The sequence below is a fragment of the Salmo salar genome, chromosome 12, assembly GCF_965601325.2.
Source record: "Salmo salar chromosome 12, fSalSal1, whole genome shotgun sequence".
Taxonomy (NCBI): domain Eukaryota; kingdom Metazoa; phylum Chordata; class Actinopteri; order Salmoniformes; family Salmonidae; genus Salmo; species Salmo salar.
Window position 1 is genome coordinate 51075069 of NC_138302.1, and position 24756 is coordinate 51099824.

Here is a 24756-nt window from a genome sequence, read left to right on the forward strand (position 1 = left end):
TGTGTGTGTGTGTGTGTGTGTGTGTGTGTGTGTGTGTGTGTGTCCTTGACCTCCTGTAGGGAGCACATATCAAACGTGACACTTGTTTTTTATTTAACATCCTACTCTGCTCTTCACCTCTATTACTCCATTCTGTTATTACATGGCCATCGAATAGCGGCGTCATCTTACGATACCATACAAGAAAAAATGTTATGTATAAGAATAAATAAAATCACATGAGTATATTTTTATTGCCATGTTTTTTTGTAAGCTTATTCCGAATCATCAGTCCTTATGTAAATCACCGATCAAAGCAAGTGCAAAGTAGCCTGCTCCTGTCTAGACGCCCAGTGTGCTGTCCATGGTGCTGATTATAATTTCTCTCTCCCCGTTCCCCCCTCTCTCTGTCTCTCTATCTCTCTTTCTCTTTCTCTCTCTCACACACACACACACCCTCCTCCGCTCTGTTTTCCCAAGTGCACCATCTCCCTGCCTCAACTGCCTTGCCTCACAGTGCCCATGTCTAGGCTGTCTCCCTAATGCAAACGTGAATTAACTTCTCAGTAATGGGGATCGCTGTGAACCGGGGCGCTCGCGTTTCCACCTAAGCGGAGAGACAGACAGCACGGACGAATAACAGACTCGACGTCGATGAAGTGTGCGATTTAATAACTGGAGCACCGCGTCCGTTTATCATACTCGTGCTTATAAGCGTTTTTTTTACTGTCAAAAAAGAGCCCCACTCGGCAAGTTATCGCCAATAAGACCAGGATAACAAGTCTGTTAAACCTCTCTACAGACCGACAAATAGCAAAGTTGATGACCCAGAAGGTATGATTTGAATTTTTTTTGAATTCATTGTGTTATGTGGCGTTTGTTGTTTAGGCAAATAGCCTCACCAAAAACATGACAGGAATATTCATGTTTATATGTGTGTAGAAAGCCAGTTATAATGTTATTCAGCGACTGCATACGTGTTTTTCATCAATGTATTCTGACTGCAGTAGTCTAGACTGTAGATGGGGGTTTGAATCATTGTGTTTTGAATTCACAGGCATGAATTGATGCCGGTTGACACGTAAAAAAAAAAGAGAAAGTGGGTTATTTCAGCCGCTTGTGTGACGTGTAGCCTAGTCGTGTTGTCCATCCGTATGCAGCTTCATTTGCCGCGATCATCACTATTCAATGAAATAAATAATATGAGCAATAATGTTGAACATTAGAGAGGCTTTTCCATTGGCGAGAGAGGGGTGTTGGGCGACGAGCAATTTGAATGAAGGAGGACAAAGTGTAATATTAGTAATTTATTGAGATACAGCGTACTTGTTTTATTTTGCGCATGCCAATGAAACTTGTATGATCAAAGTGTGGTCACACAGTTTAAAAGATGCAGTCCCAAATGCTGTCGAGCTATCTAGCCTACTCATGCGGAGCAAATTGCCTGGCTGTTGAAAGCGCAAGTGAAACAAAAGCACGTTAGGTTTTGAAGGTAAGAGGAGGAAGTGCGAGAGCTGTTACAACGTCAACATTGGTCCTTGCAGTAGCCTTATCCGTGGTTTTTGAGTTGGCCTATTTATTGTTTTGCGCAGCCTGAAAAAGATTGCAATACTTGGATGAAACCAAAGCTGGGCAGGGGGGAAAAATTGAGCTTACCACACGCTGGGTTGTCAGGTGGCACTGATGTGAGTCTTGTTAGCAATGCTTGCCTGCTTCCAACACCTATGAGTCGTTCATGGGCCAGAGTACCATATGTCCACCTAGTTTGAAGGTTGACACATTATCCAGAGCCGGCTGGAGCTTTTTGGGGGGCCTTAAGTGAGATTTGGATTAGCCTTAGGGTTAGGGGGGGCCCCCACCAAGCAGGCACATATTTTTGACAGCGGAGAGAAAAATGTATGTTTTAAAGTTATTTTCCTGCAATTCTACACATTTTGCCATGTGGCACAGAGAAAATGTTGCAGTTTTAAGACAAGTTAACTGCAGTTCTACACATTATGCCAAGAGGCGGAGAGAAAATGTCGCAATTTTATAATTAATTTCCTACAATTCTACACATTTAGCTATGGGGTGCAGATTCATTTTTGCAGGTGTACAGCTAATTTCCTGCAATTCTACACATTTCGCCATTACTTATGCCATGTTAATGATATCTGACAAAATCAATGGTGGTCCCCTGGAATCAGGGCCCCTGGGCACGTGCCCTGCGTGCCCTGTCAGTATTCGGTCACAATTATTACGATTACTACGTTTAGATAACTGGCTAGACTAACTTACCAATCTTAGCTGACATGGCTAATTGAGTGACTGTCAGTCAGTGACTGACAAAACAAGAGAAAAACTTCTGAAGCGCAACCAAATTTTGAACTTGAACCTTGAATTTTACTATTCTAACTTTCAACAGTAAATTGAGACCCCGACTGAGTTCTAAAAGGTTATGTCGCTTATGCTTGGAGCCGGCCCTGACATTATGTAACTAACTTCTCTTGCCTCCCTCTATGACTTTGTCAGTGACAGAGAACCCTTGAAGCCACCTATCCTACCACCCTCAGGGTATAAGGGTGTGATGAGGATGTAGAGTTATTCACATGTTTTCTGGAAGGGAGCAACGATGACTCGTCTAACTAGAGATGATGACCATGTCCTCACTCTGGCACAGACTCAGTCCCACAATTATAGAGTAATTTATACTACGAGGCAAAATGAGTCACCGCATCTAATTCACGGAGTGACAGACGCACCACGCACCTGGCCAAAGATAGACCGCTAATCAAAATAAATCTATAGCATTTTCCCACACCATTCATTTATATGTAGTCCATTATATCAAATAGACTTCAGCAGCTCTCCCTCTACAGTGAGATTGCCATGAGGATAAGAGTTATGTTTGGCACTGAATGGTATGTGCGCCATAATGTTCCCGACTCTACAGTATTAGGTCACTGTGTCTTTCATGCCATCAAATTAACATTGGGTTTAGTGCCGGCGCCCTTTGAACATGGGCTTTTTTTTTTCAAATGACCTCAATAGCGTGGCCTAACTGCATTAGTGGCTTCAGTTATAAAAAAATGGCTGGAAAAGAGAAGAGAGCTGCCAGGCAATGGGAGCTTGCAGACAGTTTTGAGTCTCTTTTTCTCTCATTTTCACTCCATCACTCTTGTTTTCACTCTCGTTTTCACTCTTTCTCTCTGGCTGCACTCATGTCAAACTTTCAGTATCTCTCATCGTGCTCCCTCTCTCTTTCCCCCCCCCCCCCCCCCCCCCCACACACACACACACACACACACACACACACACACACACACACACACACACACACACACACACCAAGGTTATTATAGTTTTGCATTTTTATATTATCTTTTTAATACGTTTTCTATTTGATTTGAAATTCAGTTTAGTTTAAGTTTTTATTTAGTATGAGTTGTATAAAAACATTTTTATTTCATTTCATATTATTTTGTTTCAGTTTTAGTTTTCGGGACACAAAGCATGCTTAGGAGGCTAGGAGCCATTTGTGTTTTATAGTGTGTCACTTCCTGCAAATGCGGTCAGTCATAGGTTAGGGGCTCGATTCAATAAGCATTGCTGAAGTTCAGCGCTATAGCGCTCCTAACAGAAAAACCACATGATTTCACGTGGAAAATGTGAAAGCGTGTTTTTGGAACACTTCACATGTGATCACATTTTCACGTGTGCAATTTCACGTTATCACATGTTGCTTTACATATTGTCACATGTTATCACATTAACTTCACATAAGATCACATGTGATCACATTAAAACATGTTTTGTTTTTTACAATTCACATGTGATCACGTGAAATTCATGTGGTTTTCCGTAAGGGGCCTTGTCATGACAAATAGTGTCCCCCTCTACGTCACAACAGGATTCGATAAACTATTAGCGTCCGTTGCTATATCAACGGTGTGACGACCTAATGATTCGAATTTTGGAGATCATTACAGCCTAAGTGACGTTCTTTTCATCATCGCTATGCAAACCAGGCTGTTTTCCACGACAATTTCCCTGTTTAAACAAGTTGTGTTTAGCTAATAAAATGAAAACATGAATTCAAACTACTTTTGTGTACCTTGTTAACATTACAACTTGAAGTCCACGTCTTAAACGTTGCTACGTTTCGGGAAATGGCAGAGAAAACGTGTAATCTGCTTGACACATTAAAGTTACTTACCTTACAGATCAGGAAGTCAGCTAATTTCCACTCCATTCATATGCAAATAAGTTTGATTCATACACTGACTTGTCTGGCTGTCATGTTTTTATTTTAACCTGACCTTCCCTTATCTATAATTTCAGTAGTCCTCTATTATGATAATATATATATATATATATATCTTGCATAGCTCATATATGTATCTATTGTAGGTCCTAGGATACAACTATGAATAATGTGGAACAAATAAAAACCGTCAAAGGATAACTTACAACTTACAATAATGAACGCCTTGAAGAGGGAGACTTCAAAGCCCAGGCACTGCTGCTCTCTTTGTTCTGAGTCTTTGCAGTGCTAGTGTTTTTAGTTCATCTGTGTATCTCACATATTATGTGCCAAGTATGATCGAGCGAGAAAACTTTCTTAGCAGATAATGACGACATGACAACAACAGTAGCTGTAGATGATGTGATGAAAAGTTGGAGGGTGGTTGGTAATGGAGGACATCTGGTGGATCCACATCTGGGTGTTGGACAGAACCCCTAGGTCCTGGAGAACAGGAGCAGGGTTAAAAGAAAAAAAGGTAGGAGATGTAAACAAGCAAACACACAGGTTACACTTCACTGTGAGAAAATGTGATGGATTAGTGCAGCGTTTTAAAATAAATTAACAGCAGGCCATCATTTTTTACCCGGTCAAAAACCTCCACATCCTTCTCAGTCCGTGCCTGAAGGTGGTCCTCGAAGGCGTCCTGATCTGGTTTGACAACTTCCACCACACCAGGTGGGGTATCAGTGATCTGAAAGCATGTTATACAAAAATAGCAATAGTCAAACAACAACACTAAGTCAATCACAAATTTGAAAGACTCCAGTTTATGCAGTAATTGTATATACAATTGCATTGTTTACCTCAGTCAATAGCTGCGGCTCCCGTCCGTACTCGGCCTGGATGCTGCTGTTGTGTGCAGAGAGAATTACCTTCAGGTTGTTCTCCCACCATTCCTGGTACCAATCAAGGGACTTGCCCATGGCAGTCTTGAGCGCCTGGTTGGTCGATTCACCAAACCTGGAGGAGGGGGTAGGGAAGCGATATCTATTGAAATATTTCTGATTATGTACCACGGAAAAACCAAAACAAATTTGACAATTGTTAACAAACAACGTTTTATTTCAAACCCTGTTTCAAATAAGCTTTTAACTTGTGATGTTTATACCACACTAATTCCTTGCCGGCATAATTCTTTGTATATCAATTCAGTGTTTAGAATGTTTGTTTACATTATGACCTGCCCCAAACCCTGCTGTGCCTGTTCTTATATAAAACCTATATTTAACTCCAATTGTTTTACAGTGACCTACATAATGGGTAAAAATAAAGCTCATATCTCCTAACCCCAGGAGTATAAGGGCAGGTCATTATTATTTCCTTGATTTGCACATAGAGGCTTGGTTTCATAGGATAGTATATGGCAGGGGCAGGACATGCATTATGTATAGCTCATGCTGTATTGAATATCTGCCGAGATGGAGGTGTGCATTCCAGTTCTCAGATGGACAGCTAGATTACACCATGTTGCATCAACGAGAAAAAGCTGAATTCTGTGAGTGAGATCAACAACAAAAAAATGATTAAAATCCAGGGCTTCCGTTCCCCCAAGATAGCTTTTGCAAACATTTTCTTGTGAGCTGGTAGATTTTGAAACCATTAACGTTAGTGCATCCATTGCAAAGTGATGGTTTGTGGATGTGAGTTATTACGGTTATCTGTCAAGAGAGGGAAAAGAGAGGAATAACGTTGGAAGTCATTATATTGACTTCCCGGGCTGAGGTATACGGATGGAAAGGGGGAAGCAAGCACAGGAGGATTCATACACAGAGGAAACGCTTGGAATTTGAAGCTTACACAAACAGATAAAGTAGCAACTGTTTATATTTAAACAACCTTACTCGAGGTAAGATGTCCTCCCTCTCTACTTTTGTGCTAATCATAGGCCTAGCATATGTAGAGAAAAAAGACAAACTATGACTTCATATCAATATGTGTGCTTTGTTTTGGTGTAATATATCCTTTCAGTAAAGCTATAACCTATAAAGATCACAGCTTTGCTTTGTTTGACTTCAAACTAGGCCCACCTAGGGTGAATCATTTTTCCTAGCTTGAGAGCAAAAACATTCGTTGGACTTTAAATTACTTTCCTGAGCAATTGCCACGTCTTGTCAAAAGAGTGAATAATTTAGCCTGTGAAAATGTCAAACAGCCACTCTCAGTATGCCAAAAGATGTTTGGGGTTTTGAAAAGTCAGCCAAAGATGTTAAAGCACTGACAGAAGAAGCTAGCTTGGCTTCTAATGAGCTAGTTGAAATGCAACAGAGATCAACAAAGAATATTGAAAAGGAAGTGATGTTGGTGTTGCACAGCGATAGTTCATGCTGAACAGAATTAATCAGCTGTCTGATAACTCAAGGAAAACACTGTTTGCCAGGAAGGAAAAGGTGAATTGCATTGAGCGTTTTTCCTAAACATTGTCGTTAGGTGTGAAATGAAGCTATCTGTCACTGATTGTCTCTTCTTGTTGGTAACAGAACATTTCAGGCTTGTACCCTTAAAATGATCACTATCGTTGTACATTTGTTATTTAATTTTTTTAAACTATTTTCAATGCATCGGAGATTGTAGGCTACCTTCTCAAGGTCAGTTACTTTGTTACAGTAGCATCATGTACTTTATAGGCCTTTCATTGTATGTGGATATTTAGTACAGTACACATAGACACATACATACATGACACGAACAGGTTAGCTGTCTGTTTGCCTGTGCGGTGCATAGTTATGTTCCTGATTTCTGGGCTTGCCTCATAGACTGATTTGTACCTGGAAACCCAGGTGGGGTAGACTGAAGCCAAACCAGTATAGCATCCACCGATCAAATAAGCAAAGGAGAAAATGAAAACCAGCAGCTGCTACAAAACTGAAAACCAGCAGCACTGCAGAACTGAAAACCAGCAGGACTGCAGAACACAAGTGGTGGTATCGTGCACTCCTGCCTCATTCCCTGTGGGTTCCTTCCCGAACTCAGGTGATTGGATTGTGGTCCTGCTGTCTTCTTCAACCTTCTCCCCCTCTCAGACTTCTCCTGGGTCTCCGTGGAGACCGGATGGGAATAGAGTTAGTAAGAGACTCTTGACATCAATAAAGTACTCCCCAGTCATCCCAACCCGAAGCGATATGCCTCTAATTAAAACGTCTGTCTTCACCAAGGTGTGTGTGTGTGTGCGTGTGTGGGGGGATCTGCTTAGTCACGGGCGCTAAGGGTGCAAGTTACCTGCCAGGCCGTTAATAGCGACGCGAGCCGCCCATCTCTGAGAAACAAGACTGGCACGATGCCAAAACTCACGGCATGGTAGGGGTTGGTCTATGTTGCTGTGCTGAGAAAGTTGTTATTCTACACACAGGCAGCAAGTACAGGTCTCAGGTTGAGGCGGTGCAGGCGAGTGATAAGGCTGGGTTGTGGCTAACAGATAAATGAGTGTTAAGCCTAGAAGGTGGACAGGGGTTCTTTAGTTTTCAAATATGGTGAAATGAGTTGTATATTTGGGTGTTTCCATACTGCAGGACTTGTTTTGTTATATTGTATGTGAGTTGTTTTTTTAAAATGATTTTTCAAGTTTATTGGCCTCTAGCCAGAGACGGTGAAGAAAGACAGGAAAGCAAGGAGGAGAGATGGCGTGCTAGAAAGGCAGCGGCAGTAACTGCTCGACTACCACAGGTCACACATGAGTTAACTAATGTTTCGAGTTTCAAACTTTACTCGCCACGTGCACAGGATACAACCGGTGTAAAACAGTACAGTGATATTCTTACCTTGAGAGCGCTTTCCAACAATGCAGTGCTGCTAAGTACAAATAAAAACGACGGAAGGACCACGATGAGAGTTAATTATTAAAGAAACACAAGAATGCAAGTATACTGAACAAAAAATATAAACACAACATGCAACAATTTAAACTGTTATACTGAGTTACAGTTCATATAAGGAAATCAGTCAAATGAAATAAATTCATCAGGCCCTAGTCTATGGATTTCAAATGACTGGGCAGGGGCGCAGCCATGGGTGGGCCTGGGAGGGCATAGGCCGACCCACTGGGGAGCTAGGAACAGCCAATCAGAATGAGTTTTTCCCCACAAAAGCGCTTTATTACAGACAGAAATACCCCTCAGTTTCATCAGCTGTCCGGATGGCTGGTCTCAGACAATCAGCTTCTTGATATGCCACACCTGTCAGGTGGATGGATTATCTTGGCAAAGGAGAAATGCTCACTAACAGGGATGTAGCCAATAAGCGTTTTGTGCTTATGGAAATGGAGATATTTTATTGGAGATCTTTTATTGCATCTCATGAAACACTTTACATGGGGCGTTTATATTTTTGTTCAGTATATATACAGGTCAGTGCCAGTACCTTATTCGATGTGCAGGGGTACTGGAGTAGTTGAGGTGGGTTTATACATACAAAGTGATTGGTAGTAGGATACCTGAATACATGTGAACAGGGCTGAAAAGTGACCTGGTAGCAGGAATGTATAAATACTTATAGTAATATATATATATATATATATATATATATATATATATATATATATATATATGGGGGCCTAGCCATAATAGCTATGATAATGGCCTGCCCAGCATTTTCATACATGACCCTAAACATGATGGGATGCTAATTGCTTAATTAACTCGGGAACCACACCTGTGTGGAAGCACATGCTTTCAATTTACTTTGTAGGCTATTCCTCATTTACTCAAGTGATTCTGTTATTTTGGCAGTTACATTTTAGTAATTTAGCAGACGCTCTTATCCAGATCAACTAGGGTTAAGTGCCTTGCTTAAAGGTACATTGACAGATTTTCACCTAGTCAGCTCGGGGATTCAAACCAATTACTTTTCCGTAACTGGCCCAACGATCTTAACCGCTACGTTACCTGCCACCCTCTCAGTTACCTGTACAGTACATCTGCAATGGATTTTCCAATAGAGATAGTGACTTAAACATCCAATCACGAAATTATAATATACCAGCTCTCACAGTCTCATGTCAGAATTAAACGTTCATCCATGTTTCTCAAACATCAAATTTCGAAGTTGTTCCAAACGTCATATTTTGATGTGTTTAAGGTTACGTTTAGGCATTAATTCAGAATTTTCAAGGTTAGGGTTTAGTTTAGGCATTAATTCAGAATTTGTAATGTTAGGCATTAACTCAGAATAGTTAAGGTAACGGTTAAGGTTAGGATCAGGCTTAAAACAAAAATCTCGAAAAATAATTTTGAACGCACAACCTTTGGATCCAAAGGCAGATGCTTTTCCCCTTTCACCATCTACAACAGACTAGCAAAACTGAAACCTACTTGAAGGTAAGCGTGCTCATTATTGGCCCTAGTGACCGGTTTCCACATCAGTTCCTGACGTTCTCAGACAAGGATGGACGTTGAATACTGACTTGTATCACGGGTGGCCTTGCTGATAATACTCGGTGCAGTTTTGCGTAGAAAATGTGCATTTGGAATACATCGTAATCACCTGTAGCTTTAGGACCCGTCCCCATTTGGCCCTCGGAATCCCATGATGCTTCTGTACTGACCTGGAGCATCCCTGGGTTCAAATACTGTACTGACCTGGAGCATCCCTGGGTTCAAATACTGTACTGACCTGGAGCATCCCTGGGTTCAAATACTGTACTGACCTGGAGCATCTCTGGGTTAAAATACTGTACTGACCTGGAGCATCCCTGGGTTCAAATACTGTACTGACCTGGAGCAACCCTGGGTTCAAATACTGTACTGACCTGGAGCATCCCTGGGTTCAAATACTGTACTGACCTGGAGCATCCCTGGGTTCAAATACTGTACTGACCTGGAGCATCCCTGGGTTCAAATACTGTACTGACCTGGAGCAACCCTGGGTTCAAATACTGTACTGATCTGGAGCATCCCTGGGTTCAAATACTGTACTGATCTGGAGCATCCCTGGGTTCAAATACTGTACTGACCTGGAGCATCCCTGGGTTCAAATACTGTACTGACCTGGAGCATCCCTGGGTTAAAATACTGTACTGACCTGGAGCATCCCTGGGTTCAAATACTGTACTGACCTGGAGCATCCCTGGGTTCAAATACTGTACTGACCTGGAGCATCCCTGGGTTCAAATACTGTACTGACCTGGAGCATGCCTGGGTTCATATACTGTACTGACCTGGAGCATCCCTGGGTTCAAATACTTTGAGCATTTGCTCTAGCCTGCCCTGGAGTGCCAGATGGGCGGGGTTTTGCAGTTTTGCGACCATTCTATTGGTTGTGTTGCGCCAGGCAAGCTAATCAATTCCAGCGAAATTATTTTAAATGAATTTAAATACTATTTGAAACAAAGTCTGAGCTAGAGTCAGATCTTCAGCACCACAGTGAGTGGGACCCATTCACGTCAATCTAATTAACAGGCCAGCCTAATAGAATGTGTGCGCAAGTAACCATGCTAATCTATAATGGATGAGGGCCAATGGAGTGTGAAATAGCCTTATGATGACTTGGTATTGGATTTTTGCTATGTCTATGTGTGTGTGCGAGCGTGGAGGAGGAGGAAGCAGTTGGGTCCTGTCCGGGTGTGATGAAGGCTTCTGCTATGTGCTACCGTATGATTGCTTGGGCTATAAAGCCTATCAGATCCCCAATCATTGACAGCGCAGCAGAGACTTTTGCAACTGACCTATTGAAACGTTTTCTAATGTGTCCCAATGTCCAAAATACATTAGTATGCATTGCTAGTGCATCACTTCATGCTACTTAGAACTTTCATACAAACTCAAGCATGGTAGGCCTTTCCTGCCGTCAAATTACCTATTGGCCTTATGGGTGGAATGTTATTCATATTTTTCATAATTTCATAATTTAAAACCCACCCAAATTCCAGTGTTTCCATGTTAAACAGTTTTGTTAAAGTTCAGTCTTCTGTTATGTATATAAAGTATAATATTGGGATACAAACTCAAAATGCAATTAATTTCAACTCTGTATCTTCATAGTACAGGTGTCTTATTTCTTTTAAGCACAGAACCATGTGTGTGAGCTGTATACCTTTTGTTTCAAAGTAGATTTGTTTATGACTATCAAGAAGCACTCTGTGTGACCCTGATTTAGCCCATTGCAGTAAAAGGTTAAGTCCTTCAAGTTTCTGAGAGCGGACCTCCCTCCCCCCTCCCCATCTTTTTCTTTCCCTTTCCACCCTACCTAGATAGAGGAGTATTTTTAGAGGTTTGACCATGGCCTCTTTAACTCAAGGCTGTGACAAATAGAGACACCAGAGAGAGAGAGAAAGAGAGAGGGAGAGAGAGAGGGGGGGGAGAGAGAGAGAGAGAGAGAAAGGCAGAGTTAGAGAGGAAGAAAAAACACCTCTCACTCTCCTCCGATTGTTAATTTGTCTCCACCTCACCCCATCAATCTTCCATGTCACCCAGAGAATCGATTTTGACAAGTCATGGTACCAAATAACCCCCAATATAGACTTTGCTTTAGAAGGAAATGCCCACATTGGTCTTCCTAACCATGACTCTCCCAACTCAATACTGTAGCCTATCTGTTGCCTCTTGGCACTCTCTTCAACTCTCTCCTGTTTCTCTCCCTCCCTCTCATACCCCTCTCTCTCTTCCTCTCTCCATCCCTCTATCTCTCTCCCCAAACCTAATGACCAGTCTATTCCAGACTCCAGCAGCGTACATTAAAATGCAGATCCCTCTCTCCTCTCTCTGAATGGCCTCAATCAAATTGCCTTTCTTCCTAGTATGAATGATAGCCTGGACGCTAACTACCCAGCCTGTTTCTGGAAGGCCCGGCACATCCCTAACTCTAATGGAGAGAAAATGGTCATCTCTCGACAGATGCATCTCTGTGAGGAGCCCGTCTAGCTGCCAGTCGCTCAATCATAACAGTCACCGGTTGTTAGGTGACTGTTACATAGAATGTATTGTGGTGCCAAAGGTGAGATATAGGCCTGGTATGCAGTAAACTCTTACCCGAGCATTAGCACAAATCCGAGGACACAGTTTTAGATCCATCTCGCAAGGAGGTAAAATAATTATTAGAGAATTGGACTGAGATTCTCTTATTTCTTCTGGGTTTTTTTTACTGAAAGGCGTCCTTCTGACTGTCCCTGGATAAGAAATTAGGGATGTGCCCTACCTTACTCATTCCAGTTGCTATGGGAACATTGGCATGGCATCTCTCCCCATCGATGGGATGGAGAAAGTTTGATACCTAGTCAGTAGTGCAACTGAAGGCATTCAACTGAAATGTGTCTTCTGCGTTTAACCCAACTCCTCTGAATTAGAGAGGTACAGGGGACCTGCCTGAATTGACATCCTCAGCACCTGGGGAGCAGATGTTGGGCATTACCTGCCTTCTTCAAGGGCAGATTTTTTTTCCCACCTTGCCGGCTCGGGGATTCAAACCAGCAACCTTTCTGTTACTGGACAAATGCTCTTATCTGCTAGGCTACCTGCCTCAACCAGGTTGGTTGACATCATCACGAAAATAATCAGATAGCTAGCAAAAATGACAAGAAGCTGCCATGTGGGGAACCGTAAGTCGCTCGTTTCAGCTTGTTGTATCTTGTTGTTGATACCATGTCCTGTTTTGAGGTGTTTTGATTGATGTCATGTCTATGCTAATGTGGCAAAAAATGTGTTAGCTAGCCGACCAACAACTGAAACTATGTATTTGAGATACAACAAGGATTTATGTTTTCAATAAACTTTGGAGACAAAATATAGTTTTCATGTTGTCAACAGTCTAAGCCAACCCCGTCTGTTTTTCCCCATAATTGCACACATGTCGGTTTTGTTGCTAAACAACCAACCCGTCTATTGAGGTGAACAGAATCAATTAACCCCACAGTGTCTGTGACTAGAATACGGCATAGTGTCATCTGATTTGGCTGTTGAGCGACTGAGGTGCAGTTGTCAGAGCAGGTTGCTGACTCTCAATAACTCTGTTGCAGCCTTACAGCCTAGGGCCCTATAAGGAATGCATAGCATATCATAATAGCGTAATGTAGCATAATACTTCACGATTCCTTCATAAGCATGTGTTGTTAAAGTGTGTTTAGCACTATAGTGGTGAAATTTGACGCGGTTTCCTGTAAATAAAGTCTTAGTGCATGCCACCATTTACTGTTTTGTGTGTGACATTTAGTGAAAAGAATACATTAAAAAATTAAGTAAGCTTTATGCAACATCTTTTTGAGGGCAGACCCATCACACTTTCTTTTTGCATGTGACATTTAAGACCTGGGTTCAAATACTATTTGAAATAATTTTAATGACTATTAACTGTGCTTGTTTGAGCTTGTCTGGCTTAAGGGATTAAGGGAACCATTGGAATAGTCCAAATACTTCAAACTCTTTGAAAAACTTCAAATACTATTTGAACCTATGTATGTATGGCTGTGTTTAGACAGACAGCGCATTTCAGATTCAACTGGAGCAAATTTCCCCAGCACAAATGACATATTAACTTTGACTAAATGCACCCGGAGATCAATAGAAACAATGTGCCACAATTAATAGCTTGACACCACTGAAGAAAACACAGAGGAAACAAATTAGCAACGAGCCATGATTAGGTTTTCCACATTGATTGTCTTGTAAGGCACAGATTCCATGTGCATTTTTCCTGTGTGTTTTCCCGGTGCCAGTAAATCAAGGAACCAATGTTGCTGTGTATCAGTTTTTTTTGTCTCCACAGGCTGAATTCAGAATTTTCTTTTGTCAGATAAAAGTTTATTCAGAAGCTTCAGAGATTCAATGGAGGGTGTGTGTGTGTGTATTTGTGTGTGCATACATGCATGTGTGTTTTGTGTGTGCGTATATGCATACGTATGTGTGTTTCCTGAATCTAGCGAGTGGGCGAGAGCCTTATTGTCAGAGTTCTCTGTGGTGCTCTACGATCCATTAATGGGGAGAGAGCGAGAGAGAGGGAGCCAGAGAGGGAGAGGGAGAGAGAGAGAGACAGAGAGAGAGAGAGAGAGGGGGGGAGCGTGAAAGAGAGAGAGAGTGAGAGAGACAGAGAGAGAGAGAGAGCGAGAGAGAGTGAGAGTGAGAGAGAGAGAGAGAGAGAGAGAGAGAGAGAGAGAGAGAGAGAGAGAGAGAGAGGCAGCTCAGGAAACAAATGAGCAGTAATACACACGCTGTGAGGACGCCAGAGAGCTCAGGAAATGCACCCGATAATGGTATAGGGCGTGCATATGTATTTATTAGGGGCCTTGCCTTTGATCTGTCAACAAAAGAAAATTGTTTTACACTTTTTTGCCGCATTCATAATTCTATTTAGTATTCTGGGGGTATTGTGTCACTGTATGCTGGATTTCGGTTGTTCCTTTGTGTCAAGTTGCCTTAGAAGTGTTACCGAGGTATAATTTCTCATCACTTGATTTCCGTAGTTGAAACGTTTTTATCTGCAGTATGTTTTACATGTTAGCACGTTTTGTTGCTAACATCTCTGTTTGTGTTTTCTTACTGTGGGTGTCTTCTCCAGTGTTAAAAAAATATCCATATGTTATGTGTGACACCATAATAACAAAGTTACAGTGCAACTTCATAATTGACCTGGAAGGGACACTTAAGATGACCATGGTTGCTTACTAAAACTCCCAAAAGTTATCCAAACATTATAACAAATGTAAAGCAATAGAAGTGTGTGGTCAACTGGATGATCATTTCAGCACCATGTTGATTGGGACAGCGCCATCACGCTGCTTTGAGACAAGCATGGGGATTCGTCTTGATAAATCAATCAATGTCCGATTTTTGTTTTCACTGAATCGCCGTTGGGATATTTGGTTACAATGAGGCTGGGAAATGTTAGCTAAGTTGATGTGAGGGCTCATGATCATTGTTTTGCTTGTCTATTAGCTGGACTGACCGGAACATTTTGCTAGCATGTTATGTAGCTTAGTAGTGGATTATTTTGCTCTTCACTCACGTAGTAAGCTACTCCTGACCAAGTATACCCAGCTAACAGATGTTGTTTCCCTGAATATGTTCGGAGAGTTATGTCATATAACCAAAGGAGACCCTTCAGGAAACGTTAAGGGAACGTTAGGTGCGTGCTAGTCTGTGCGAGTCTTTGTACTCTGCAAGAGTGGTGAATGCCCATTCCTCAGTATTGGTCACACTCAACATCTCCTTGTATTGTACACCCTTGATGCACTGTTTTCACACACAGAAGAGAAATGGAATTGGTCCGCTTCCATCAACAGCGGTGAGCCTACTGTCGTGGTCCAATTCCGTCTCATTTTCTTGTGCCGACTTCAAAATGCACTCCGAAAGCGAGTGAGGTGAATCCACTCCTTCAAAAAAGGAAATGTGTTTGTAGACATTGAACGGATAACTTTGGACCACCTAGAAGCCAGTACACCGAAAACTATACGAATCTAGATTCAAGGTCTTTGTCTCTATACACCATGTTGAGAATGTGAAGCAATTTTTTTTTTTAATGTAGATTCCACCTCGACTTTAAAACAGCAAAAAGATACCACAGCAATGACCAACAAAATTTAGCATTTCAGAAGCTTTATTCTCTAGTATACTGTATATAATTAACTGTAAAACTGTAATGTACATTTTCAAATGTATTTCAAATAAGGGTTATTTTAAATGGGCTGTATTCTCCTAATAACCTCAATGTCTTAAGATGTATTACTATAATAGCTATACTCATGAAAAGTATAAAATGTATTTTTATATTATTTTCTTCTTTCAGGAGTAAAATGATTTCAACAACCATTTTATGGTATTAACCTCTTACATCTAGACGTTCCGCTAGCGGAACACCTGCTCCAATATCCAATGATGGGCGTGGCGCGAAATACAAATTCCTCTAAAATCCGAAAACTTCCATTTTTCAAACATATGACTATTTTACAGCATTTTAAAGACAAGACTCTCGTTAATCTAACCACACTGTCCGATTTCAAAAAGGCTTTACAGCGAAAGCAAAACATTAGATTATGTCAGCAGAGTACCCAGCCAGAAATAATCAGACTACCCATTTTTCAAGCTAGCATATAATGTCACAAAAAAACAAAACCACAGCTAAATGCAGCACTAACCTTTGATGATCTTCATCAGATGACAACCCTAGGACATTATGTTATACAATACATGCATGTTTTGTTCAATCAAGTTCATATTTATATCAAAAAACAGCTTTTTACATTAGCATGTGATGTTCAGAACTAGCATACTTCCGGTGAATTTACTAAATTACTCACGATAAACGTTCACAAAAAACATAACAATTATTTTAAGAATTATAGATACAGAACTCTATGCACTCGCTATGTCCGATTTTAAAATAGCTTTCGGTGAAAGCACATTTTGCAATATTCTGAGTAGATAGCCCGGCATCACAGGGCTAGCTATTTAGACACCCACCAAGTTTAGCACTCACCAAAATCAGATTTACTATAAGAAAAATGTTATTACCTTTGCTGTCTTCGTCAGAATGCACTCCCAGGACTTCTACTTCAATAACAAATGTTGTTATGTTGTTGGTTTTTGTGACATTATATGCTAGCTTGAAAAATGGGTGTCTGATTATTTCTGGCTGGGTACTCTCCTGACATAATCTAATGTTTTGCTTTCGTTGTAAAGCCTTTTTGAAATCGGACAATGTGATGTTCAGAACTAGCATACCCACCGAAAACTTCCGGTGAATTTACTAAATTACTCATGATAAACGTTCACAAAATACATAACAATTATTTTAAGAATTATAGATACAGAACTCCTTTATGCAATCGCGGTGTCAGATTTTAAATTAGCTTTTCGGCGAAAGCACATTTTGCAATATTCTGAGTACATAGCTCGGCCATCACGGCTAGCTATTTTGACACCCACCAAGTTTGGGACAACCTAAACTCAGAATTACTATTAGAAAAATTGGATTACCTTTGCTGTTCTTCGTCAGAATGCACTCCCAGGACTTCTACTTCAACAACAAATGTTGTTTTGGTTCCAAATAATCCATAGATATATTCAAATAGCTCCGTTTTGTTTGTGCGTTCAGGTCACTATCCGAAGGGTGACGCGCGAGCGCATTTCGTGACAAAAAAATTCAAAATATTCCATTACCGTACTTAGAAGCATGTCAAACGCTGTTTAAAATCAATTGTTATGCTATTTTTCTCGTAAAATAGCGATAATATTCCAACCGGGCAACGTTGTATTCATTCAAAGGCTGAAAGAAAAAAATGGAGTAGTCTCGTGACCGCGCATCTCCAGTGTCACTGTCCCCAGGCTGACCACTTACAAATTCTCCAGCTGTTCTTCGCCCAGAGACAGCAGACACCCCATTCCACTTTCTGGCGGCTTCTGAGAGCCAATGGAAGCCTTAGAAAGTGTCACGTTACAGCACAGATGCTGTAATTTCGATAGAGATGTAACAGAAGGACAACAAATTGTCAGACAGGACACTTCCTGCATGGAATCTTCTCAGGTTTTGGCCTGCCATATGAGTTCTGTTATACTCAAAGACACCATTCAAACAGTTGTAGAAGCTTTAGAGTGTTTTCTATCGAAATCTACTAATTATATGCATATTCTAGTTTCTGGGCAGGAGTAGTAACCAGATTAAATCAGGTACGTTTTTTATCCGGCCGTGAAAATACTGCCACCTATCCCAAAGAAGTTATATCTTTTGTCTTGCCCATTCACCCTCTGAATGGGCACATACACAATCCCTGTCTCAATTGTCTCGAGCCTTATAAAGTATACTTTAACCTGTCTCCTCCCCTTCATCTACACTGATTGAAGTGGATTTAATAAGTGACATCAGTAAGGGATCTTAGCGTTCACCTGGATTCACCTGGTCAGTATAGCTCATGTTTTGTACACCTCAGTAGGTGTATAAATCCTACTCTATAAATGTTTCAGGTTGTAGAGGTAAATTGTAGTTTTTACAATATTGTCTTTTTAACACGTCTATAAACGTCCATATCAAACTGTAATTGACTGTTTACAACAACTTCATTGGACAACTCATTCTTGAACATGAACCGTAATAGTATTACCACTGCCCATCAGGGAGCAACATCCCTCAGGATGCACGTGAATGCTAACTTCCCTGTATAACTATCTATCTACACGTGCAAGCTAGCACACAATTCTTATATGACCTAAATATCCATGGCATATTGATTACATGAACATCTGACATATATTTTGTGTTATTTCATAACTTGTCTTACCGAGCAAAGAGTTGCACAAGCACTTTAGTGAGCTGGATGCAGGAAAGGCGACAGTCTGCTTCAACAGCGTTAACATCTCTCATTAGCATAATGTCTACATGACGTTACAAGACTACCACTGATTGTGATAAACTGGACTGCTCATTTAGTAAGGGACAGCATTTCTTGAAACTTACTGCAAGGCTGCATCCCAAATGGCACCCTATTCCCTATGTAGAGTGGTACTTTTGACCAGGGTCCTTGTCTACATAGGGAACTCTTATTAGTGTGGTGAGTGTTGCTGCGCTAACTAAATATTCTGGTAACATCCACAAATTCAAAATGCAGACTAGAAGCAAAGTCTATAAGCGTATAAGTACTTGTACTCTGATCCTTGAAAAATGTTTTGACCACTTGGATGCTTTAATAATTTTTTTGCTAATGCATGCTCTTTGTTTTGGATTCAGCACTGTGTAAGGCCTATGCTTTAATAAGGCGTCAAGAGATACTCAGAGAAACTCAAGGCCAGCATGAAATAGGATCTCATCGGCCTTGAAGGTGAAGATTAGTATTATTATTTTGTATTTTTTTGGGGGCACCAAAAAACAAGTGATAGACAACAATACAGATTAATATATATATATATTTATTTATTTTATCGGTGTGCAGTTGTGGTTGGAAGCCTAAGGGCTTATATGAAAACCACACAACAAAAAAGTGCAAAAACAAAAAAGTTTTTTTAAAACAGATAACATAACCTACTAATTATAATGGTATAAATGAATTGATCAGTAATCATGAAAAAAAGAGGTATACTGTATATATATATATATATATATATATATATATATATATATATATATATATATATATATATATATATATATATATATGTTTTGTTTAAAGTGTGTGTGCATGTGAGTGTGTGAGAGTTAGGCTATATGGAGGAGATCACTGAGTAGTTTGGTCCATCAGGCTAACCCCCAGTCTTCGCTTGAAGTTATTGAGGGATGATGATTGTTTTGGCAATGTAATGATTAGAATTCCAGAGTATGCTACCTCTATATCTGATAGAGAATTGACTATGTGAGGTGCGGAAGTGGGGAGGGTGAAGGTTATCGCAGTGTCTTGTGTTATATAGTTGGATTTCAGAATTAACCTGGAAGAATCCATTGAAGGGTTTAGGTAAACTGTCTGGGAGGTATGAGTATTTGCAGTGCATAATTGGTGCATATTAATGTTGTAAATAGACAATATATTGAGTTTCTTAAACAAAGGTGCAGATGGAGCCAGGTAATTAGAGGAGGTGGCTAGTCTTACACATTTATTTTGCATAATGAGTCATTTGTGTGGGTAGGAGGCATATGTACTGGCCCAGACAATGTTACAGTAAATGAGATATCGGTAAATTAAGCTTAAGTTAGGAAGAAAGCCTGATGAACCAAACCACTAATCTTTCTGATGATACCAACAGATTTCATCACTTTGCTGCAGACAAATTGAATACGATCTTTCCAGGATAACTTTTCGTTATTTAGAACTCAGAGGAATCTAGTAGATGTGACTTTTCCATTTCACTCCCACCAATTGAGATTCTGGCTTTTTTTTTTAAAACAATATTTCTTATTCTTTCTATTGAAAACAACAATGTTGGATTTTTTTCAACATTTAAAAAATAATGTGTTAATCTGAAACCATTCAGAAAATCTGGCCATGCCAAATTTGGGGTTGGATAATCTGATCCTAGGTCTATGTCCAGGGGTAACTTTCTACATCTAATCGCAAGCCTCTGCAGATACAAAGATGCTGAAAAGTCAGCCTCTAACATCACATACCATAGTGTCCCCTTCTGTATTATCTGTATACCCATGACAGCGTGGCCTCACACAGTTCCAACTCCATCATCAAGTTTACTCACGACTCAACAATAGTAGCCTTAATTATCAACAATGATGAGACAGCCTACACGGAGGAGGTAGGACACTCTGACAGTGTGGTGCCAGGTAAACAACCTCTCCCTCAACGTTAGCAAAACAAAGGAACTGATTGTGGACTTCAGGAGGAACCAGGCTGGACACACCCCCATCCTCATCAAGCAGGGCCGCCATGGAGGCGGTCAATAACTTCAAATTCCTCACCTACAACGCATCTCAAAGAAGCTGAAATGGTCTAACCAGACGGACATCGTGGTAAAGAAGGCACAACAGCGATTCTTCAACCTCAGGATGCTGAAGAAATGTGAACTGTCCCCGAGGGCCCTCCCTGTGTTCTACAGGAGCGCCATGGAGAGCATACTGTCGGGCTGCATCACAGCCTGGTACGGCAACCCTACAATCACACCGGCAACCCTGTACATGTGGCCAGTAAACACTCTGAATCTGAATCATACCTTAACCATGCACGTGTGTGGGTAATTGAGCAACCAAACTTTAGTATGACCAAGTCAATTATTTCCTCAAGAGCTGAGTTTCTTTTTCCATTGCCAGTTCATCTAATCTGTGTCCTTCAAGGCAAAAGATCATGTCAAACGTCCCCTGTTTTCGTTTCTAGCTGAGTATAACCATGTGTCCTCTGGGTATAGTCTAGTCATGGAAGATTAAAGGGCCCATCCATGTCAGTTAAATCATAGCCACTTCCTGATAACTTTCCTCATCCTATCAGACGACCCTTATAGTTTATAGCCGAGGAGAACAGCTTTAACGACATCATCCGTTGACATCATAACGACATCAAGAGCTTAGAGTTTTGACGCTAATTCCTTCCAACCTAAAAACCCCCTATCCCCTTTCTGCTTGTCATTTTTCTTTGACTGAATCATTGTTGCTTTGATTGCATTTAAGAAGGTTTATAGAGGGAATATATTTGACTGGGGTTAGCTTTATGTCAGTTTTGAATTGCACCTTAATGTCAGTGGTATATGTAACACCCACTGGTGATCGATGGATCAAAGAGAAACCGTTCTGTATTTGCTTGTAAAGGCTTGCAAATAGTGAAAAACAAATGTTGTTCCTGGTGCCATTTTTCTCCATCATTCCCAAGATTAGCTATAGGTTGGGATAGAATAGGATTTCTCTTGAGGTATTCGGCAGAAATGTACATTTTATCCATTTTATCTGCTGTAGGGTTTTGGTCAGGAGGTGGGATTATAAAGTCACAACAACAAATCCCTTTTTCTGTAATAGGAGTCCATTGTGTACCATACACAGCAAGGGTTTCAGACAGAAAAATATATAACAGAACAAACAGAGAGGTTGTTTGCGTGTCTACCTCATGCCTTTTATAGTTCCCCATGGACACACGCCAAAGCCTTCAGCCTGCAGTCACATCCCTTTGTGAAACATCCATGCTGTTTGATCTTCTATCACAGGTGCTGGGATTCCAACTGTCCATGTCATTAACCTTTCCAATGCCAAATAGGTCAGAGCAGTGATATCTTGATGTGGTACAGTGCCATGACTAATACTATACAATTGTCATAATAATATGATATAGTGAATATGAACTAAAGGGAAATGAGATCATTCTACCGTCAGAGTTTTATCCCACATGCATTTTTTATCAACAAGTCAAACTGAAGCTATCAGTTATGACAATTCTCATCGATAACATGAAATGTATACCCTTTTGACTGTAAAGAAATCCTGTTGTTTTTACAGTAACTTACTGGCAGCCAGTTACCTGTAAGTTACTAAAAAAAATAAAATAATATGTTACCATAAATTCCAAAGAAACGTTGGTTTCACATACATTACTGTAAAGTTTACATTAATGTTGTCACACCCTAATCTGTTTCACCTGTCCTTGTGCTTGTCTCCACTCCCTCCAGGTGTCACCCATCTTCCCCACTTATCCTCTGGGTATTTATACCTGTGTTTTCTGTCTGTCTGTGCAAGTTTGTCTTGTTTGTTCAAGCCTACCAGCGTTTTGTCTCAGCTCCTGTTTTTCCCCAGTCTCCCTTTTTCTCGTCCCCTGGTTTATGACCCTTGCCTGTCCTGACTCTGTACCCGCCCGCCTGACCACTCTACCTGTCCCTGACCCTGAGCCTGCCTGCCGTCCTGTACCTTTGCTCCACCTCTGGATTACCGACCTCTGCCTGACCTGACCCTGAGCTTGCCTGTCATCCTGCCTGACCTTGACCTGTCGTTTGCGTGCCCCTGTTGTTACAATAAACATTGTTACGTCACACAGTCTGCACTTGGGTCTTACCTTGATTCCTGATAAATGTACTGTTAAACAAATGTTTATTTGGAATTTACAGTAACATACTGTACCTTTTTTTTACAGTAACTTACAGGTAACTGGCGGACATTAAGTTACCGTAAAAACAACAGGATACTTTTAGTGTATGGTATCTTGACAATATAAAATGCCTGTGACCTGATTCCCTGAATAAATAAACCTCTGCAGAGGCATACAGAGATGCTGTACGCATATTGTGGGTTTGGATCTTGCCTATATACAGTAAATTAATTCCATTACCGGACATATTAAAGAAATCATGTTTGAGTGAAAGCTTTGTTTATACTATGCTCAAAACATCCAAATGGCACTCCGGAGAGTATGAGTAATCTGTATGGATGGTATGCACTTAGTCCAAATCACTCTCGATTTGTGTTGGACTAGTTATTCCCATTATACTGGATTCATGGGATTATGCAACCATCTTAAATAGGGCAAGAATGGTTATATATGTTATGATATTATATTGCTTGAATATGTGTGCTTGTAAACATACAGGTGCACTTGATATCCTAGCCTAGCCATCTGTCAAGCATCATGAAAGTGGTTTAGCATGGCATTGTTCACCATTGTTCACAGACAGGCAGACCAAGAGAGACAGAGAGTCTGGTGTAGAGAATAGTGCTAAATCAAAAGCGTGGTAAATCGATTGATTTCAGAAGAGGAGAGCAACATTGAAGCCGCTACATAACTTGTACTGGCTGTACTGGTTGAAGCTGAAGGGAATCACTTCAATAAATCTAGTTAAGGTCAATGGTGCTTTCTTCACACATTATTTTTCAGAGAGCTGCCAGGGTCAGACCTAAAGTGTTGTCCGCCGGCGGGAGAATTCCTTGAAGCTTCATAAATTCTCAAAAAAGGCAGAAGACAAAAATGTGGGAGCAAGACCTGGCCTTGGTGTCTTCTTTAGACTCTTATTCCTTTCTGTCTCCTGGAATAACAAGGGCTTAAAGCATCCTGTGTAATTGAAAAAGGTGGGAATTGCTAGATTTGCACACGGTGTGCTGTTAAAGGGGAACTGGTTAGGTGGAGTAATTGTATCTAGAACTCCCTGCTTCCTCCAACTAATACCCATTTCAGACAGAAGATGTGGTATATTACCTGTAAAAAATACAAGGCAATGTTTATATGACCGCCTTTCAAATAGCCCCTTATTTACCACTTTCTTACAGGTATACCCTTTTTCACTGTAACTAAAAATCCTATTGTTTTTATGGTAACTTACTGTAAGCCAGTTACCTGTAAACTACTGTAAAAAAATCCTCTTTATTCTGTACTTTAAACTTTAATCCTTAAGAGTCTATTGACGCACCAGTGCTTTAATCTAAGTAACACAATAAAAAAATCTCTGAAAAATGTGTCAGTTTAAGCTGGAGATATCATGGGCTGCGTCTCAATCCACTGCATCTGCCTATGGTGGGCTTCCACATCTGCGGTGGAAGGTGACTGAGTTAGAGCAGTGTTTGTCAGACCATGAGACATACTGAAAATCGGTGTTCTCATGAAAACATCTTTAGCATCCGAATGGTTTGGCCTACAAACTTCTATGACCACTCTGGAAAGAGGAAACTGTCACAAACACAATGGTGTTCTCTGTTTTGCTCTATGAGTGTCAGGGGACTCTGAAGGTAACCCAAACAAACAAAAGGAAGTATGGAGGTAGTTTTGTGCAAACAAAAATAAGGGGTTAAATATGTGTAAAAAAATATATATATATATTTCCTGAGCTTTCTTATATCTCAGACACTTCAAAACCGTATTCCTTATGATAATTTTTGTTGCTGTCTTTTTTGCCATTTGTGAATGTGTTATTCAACATGTTTCTATGTGCTATAGTAGTAAAAGTAGTAAATTCAATATTTTATCAAATAATTTTTTATATATATATTTTTGATAGATAAAGGTGTTCTAAAAATCAAATAAAAAATATCTAAATGATACATGGTATAACCATCTTAAAATAATTCTGTATGTTAGCTTAGTAACCCTCTAATGAGGTTATCTCTCTACATTTGGTAGGTTTTCACCTCACCTATGAGGGAGAGGGAGTGGGGAGGACGAGGGAGTGGGGAGGATGATGAGG

General features: G+C 40.6%; 1 long non-coding RNA gene across 1 annotated transcript in view; it reads left to right on the forward strand.

Moving 5' to 3' along the window:
* Positions 1–422: 422 nt before the first annotated feature.
* Positions 423–24756, forward strand: part of LOC145859327 (uncharacterized) — a 123402-nt gene continuing 99068 nt past the window's right edge. Inside the window, exon 1 of the long non-coding RNA XR_014379529.1 lies at positions 423–813. This is a non-coding gene — a long non-coding RNA (uncharacterized LOC145859327). The remainder of the gene's footprint in view (positions 814–24756) is intronic.